Genomic DNA, 5,111 nt, shown 5'->3' with positions numbered 1-5,111 from the left:
TACCATGGCCTGTATCAGGCGCACCTTAGTCTCCAGAGAGACACCGTTGCTCCTGAGTACTTTAGAGAGGTCCCTAACAGCAGACTTTCCCATCGCTATATGCTTTTTGATTTCCTGACTGCTGGTGCCAAGAGTGTTGACTGTGGAGCCGAGCAAACTTAGAAGGTTTAAATCATTCTGTAGATATCTATCATTCTGGAAGTAACAGCCATCATATGGGATGGGAAGTAAAACATAAAGTACTGAGTAGGATTAAATGGGCTCTTTTATTTTTAACTATGTACAGATTTGCATTAGATAAGTATTCATTACATGAATAAAACCTCACATGATTAGTGAGTACCAGACACTTTTAGAAATGGGTTAATCTCTGGGTCAGCTGGGCCATTTTCTGGGACTATTTTGCCAAAAGCACTTAGGCTCTAACGTCGAGTAAGCGTGCTGGAAACTTTGTCTTTTCAAGCTTGCCTTGTATAATTCTAAATGCAACAGTTAAGGGATGTTTTAAGAGAACGTTGAAGGTGAACTAGGATTTGTTGGGAATGGTTTAATCATGAAGTTTTATTAGATAATCAAACCAGGATGTATTTTTCCTCCTCATCAAAGTCTCTTAAACCAGGGATGGATTTTGGGGTATTATTAATTTTTTATGGAGTAGAATTTCTTTTTAATGAGAGATACTTTGATTAAATGCTTACCATACTGCTTACATTCAGACAATTTATATTGTCCAATTATTTTATGGCTGCGATTGTAATTTTACCAGAAATGCAGATTTTCAGTGCACTTTTATTCCCGTTTCCCTGCTGCTTTTATTTTACATTGCCTTCTGAAATGTTTCTGCCATAAATCAGGTCAACTCTCAGATTAGAGTTGTGGGAGTTGGAGAGAAAAGTATAATCAACTCCCATAAGCCAATGCTGAGTCAGTGTTACTTGCACGACTGAAAAATGTAGTCCCAGAGCATCATGTGTACTTCAGAGCAAGTAATGTTTTTGTATTATTATTATAGAAGGATTTGAGTACAGTTCAACATTTCCCCCTCTTCTATCAGGATGCATCTACTGTGGTCCTGATCAGGAATGGTTGGCAGGGCTAGCATGTCAGAACATTAGGGAGGAAAAATGAACTTTAAAGATGATCTGTCTAGACTTACAATTTGAAACATTAGTGGTGCTAGTAAAAACGTCATTTGTTTATTGAGTGCAGATCTTTAGAAATTTCTTTTTGGGTTTTTTTTTTTAAGAGATGAGAATGCAATCAGTATGCATCATGTCAAATGTTTCTATATTAAGTCGCCTATTCACTATCATGATTCCAGGGAGCTCTGAGACCTTGTGCACCACAATTCCAAAGGCACTCTGTTCCAGATCACTAGCCTCTCTGAGGGAGAAGGATGGGCAATCTCCTCCAGAGTGATTAACTGCCTCTGAAAACCTGCCGGAGCGTCAGCTTTGGGTCGGTTCTGACTCAATGGTACACAACCACCACCACAAGAAGTATAATTTTAAACAGAAAGTGGTTCTGTTAAATGAAGTAATAGTCTGTTCCTAGCTGTGGCCTATTGTTCCTAGCTTCTATGCGTCTGCTCCCATTCCAGACCTTACCTACAATATAATGAAGAGTACCAGGTCACACATTACCTTCATGGTCTTGGTCATGATCAAGTCCATCACTGTGGCTTTATGCCAATCTACCTCCTTGAGAGTCTCCTACACCCTCACTGACTTTCTACTCCACTAACCATGATATCCTCCTGTATAGATTGATCCTTTTGGATGATGTGTCTAAAGTAAGGGAGTTGGGAAATACTCTATTGTGATACATGAGACTTTCACTGGATAATTTTAGGCCTTTCCCCCCTAATTTGCAAGTGCCACTAAACATGTTTAACAGAAATGATCTTTGGAGGTATTTGAAAAACTGGTGTTATAGCTTCCAAATTCACAGCAACAACCAGGCTACAACAATACAACAAACTAACAGATGTTGTTAGGTGCTGTAGAGTATGACCTACAGTGACCCTAAAAACTCTGTCCTGTCCTATGCCATCCTTATACTTCCTGACACACTCAAGCCCATTGCAGCAGACACTGTGTCAACCTATCTGGTTGAGGGTCGTCTTCTCTTTCACCTGCCTTCTACCTTTCCAAGCCTGATGCCCTCTTTAAGTCCCTCCTAGCAACGTGTTCAAAGCTTTATCATCTTTGCCTTCAAGTAGCACTCAGCTACACTCTCCAAGACATATTTGTTTGTTCTTCTGGCAATGCATGGGATATTCAGCACCCTTCTCCAGCAGCACGCCTCAAAGGCATCAGTTCTTCTTCTAGCAGCCTTATTAATTTTTTTCAGCTCTCAGCAGCATAAGAAGTGACTAAAAAGACCATGGCCTGAATCAGGTGCCTCTTAATCCTCAAACTGACATCATTGCGCCTCAATAGTATGGAGAGGTCTTTGACTGCAGACTTTCCCAGTGTGATATGTCTCCTGATTTCTTGACTACTGATAGCAAGAGTGTTGACTGTGGATCCAAGTGAGATAAAATCATTGACAACTTCAGTCTTTTCTCCATCTATCATGATGTTGCCTATTGGTCCACTGATAAGAATTTTTGTTTTCTTGACATTGAGATGCAATCTATATTGAAGGATGTATTCTTTGATCTTCAGCAACAAGTGCTTCAAGTTCTCACACCAAGCAAGATGGTGTCATCTGCATAACACAGGTTATCGATGAGTCTCCCTTCAATCTTGATGCCACATTCTTCATAGAGTCCAGCTTCTCGAAGAATTCTCTCAACCTACAAACTGAATGCAATCAAGATACATTAATGAGAATTGGTTAGAGGAAAGCAAATGTAGGAAACAATGAAGAAGGTGGTAGGAAAGTGGGGACTTGGTGACAAAATGAGTCTAGCAATAGAATGACGAAATTTTGTACATTCAGTGATTTATTCTTTTTAAATATCTTTTTTAAAAAACACAAATGGCAACTTTACACATGAACCTCATCTGATGAATTGTATAGAAATCAGATTGACTACATCTGTGGAAGGAATCATTGGAGAAGCTCAGTATCAGCAGTCAAAACTAGGCCAGGAGCAAACTGTGGAATGGACCCTCAATTACTCATGTGCAAGTTCATATTGAGGACTAAGAAAATGAAAATAAATCCACAAGAAACAAAATATGATCTTGAGTCTCTTCCACTTGAGCCAAAATTACCTTAAGAATAGGATACAAGCACTAAACATCAATGATCAAAGGCCAGTGGAGTTGTGGCATAATATCAAGGATATCACCCATGAAGAGAGCAAAAGGTCATTCCAAGGACAGAGGAGAAAGAAACTAACAGGTGCATGGTAGCTTAATACCACTGAGTCACTCCTGACTCAGAAAGCCGACTGGGTAGAGAACTACTTCATAAGGTTTCCAAGACTGTCAATCTCTATGCCCATCTCTATAGAAGCTGACTGCCTATCTTTCTGCTGTGGAATGGCTGGTGGGTTTGAACCACCAAGCTTTTTGTTTATTGGCAGGTACTTTAACCACTACACCACTAGGACTTCTTTTTTCCCCTTTTAGATAATAATAATATTTGTTATTTTTACTTCTACTTCAGAAATAAAAAGAAACTATGAGAATCAAAAAAAGCACACAACTTCATGGAGATTACGAGTTCATGGAAGTATCCACTGAAGACGAGTATACACATACAAAGGTTTTCAATGGTGGGATTATTGACAGTCTCTGCCATATAAAATTTACATAACACTGGGAAGTTTAAAAACCAAAAATAATGGAGCAGTGGATGAAAAGACTTCGGAAGATGCACAAAATCTCAAAAGCTTGGTTTAAAAAAATCAAGTCTGTAAAACCAAGGTGCTTAGGTAATGTGAAATTTTGCTCTTGAGAGGAGAGTCCCATTTTATGGTGTTTGAACACATTCTTTCTCCTGTCGGATGGTTTCCTTTTAGGGGAGAGTGTTTTTTTTTCTTCAATTTTGATCTATCAAACTTCTCCACTTCAGACAAGTCTGGCTCATCACTCATTTTGCCTGAAGACTTGAAGATCTGTTAAAGGTCAAGCCTGTGACTGATACTGCCTCTCACTCTGGGTGAGGTTAGGGCTCATTCTTAATGCCAGCAAACTCCTCTGGTGCAATTGGCAGCTTTGGAAACCCAATGCAATGAGTCAGTTCAACTTAATGGCAATGAATGAGTGAATGCTCATTGCTGGGTGCAGCTTTTGCCACTTAATAATAAGAGATACAAGGTTTGAAGGGGTCACATTTCTTTTTTTATTTATTTTAATGAAAATTTACAGAGACTTTGGATTTCCATTCGTTCGTTGTTGCACTTTTCTCCCTGTCCACCCCTCCATCCCCAGTACACTCTTCTCTTTGAAAAGTAAAAGTTCCCCCATTGTTTTACAATCCCACCCCGCAGGTCCACTCCACTATGCAGCCTTCAGTCTGGACTCCTGTCATGACATTAATACCTAATCACATATCCCTTTTAAACAGTTTTCTCCCTCATCTGTTTCAATGCAGTATACATTATTGAACCCATCTTTCTCAGTCTCCCCCCACCCCAGATGGCAGTCCTATTTTACAACAGGGGCACTATGCAGTATTTGTCCCTTTGTGACTGAGATCCAGGGTCACCCATTTTGAATAATATTGCATGAGTTCTTTGTTTTTCAATGCACCGTAGTATTCCATTGTGTGAATATAGCACCACTTCTCTATCCATTCATTTGTTAATGGGCACTTAAGTTGTCTCCAACTCCTTGCTATTGTGAACAAAGCCACGATAAACATGGGTGTACATATACCTGCTTGTGTGGCAGTTATGGTCTCTTTGCGGTATATTCCCAGTAGTGAAACTGCTGGGTTAAATGGTATTTCTATTTACAACTTTTTGAGAAAACACCACACCACCTTCCACAGTAGTTGCACCATTTTACACTCCCACCACCAGTTTCTCCACAACCATGCCAGCATTTGATATTTGCTGTTCTCTTAAATTTTACTATTCTTACTGGGGTGAGATGATATCTTATAGTTGTTTTGGATGGGTCACATTTTAATGGAATAATCAATTGGCATAT

The 5,111-nt window shown here is 39.4% G+C and overlaps 1 pseudogene; it reads right to left on the bottom strand.

Annotated features, from left to right (window-relative positions):
• LOC102858803 overlaps positions 1–4,051 on the bottom strand; it is a 30,728-nt pseudogene extending 26,677 nt beyond the window's left edge.
• Between the last annotated feature and the right edge of the window lie 1,060 nt (positions 4,052–5,111).

The sequence above is a fragment of the Elephantulus edwardii genome, unplaced genomic scaffold (genome assembly GCF_000299155.1).
Source record: "Elephantulus edwardii isolate Elephantulus edwardi_28Jun2011 unplaced genomic scaffold, EleEdw1.0 scaffold00008, whole genome shotgun sequence".
Lineage (NCBI taxonomy): Eukaryota > Metazoa > Chordata > Mammalia > Macroscelidea > Macroscelididae > Elephantulus > Elephantulus edwardii.
Note: the sequence above shows the minus strand (reverse complement) of the source record. Positions and strands in the feature narration are given on the sequence as shown.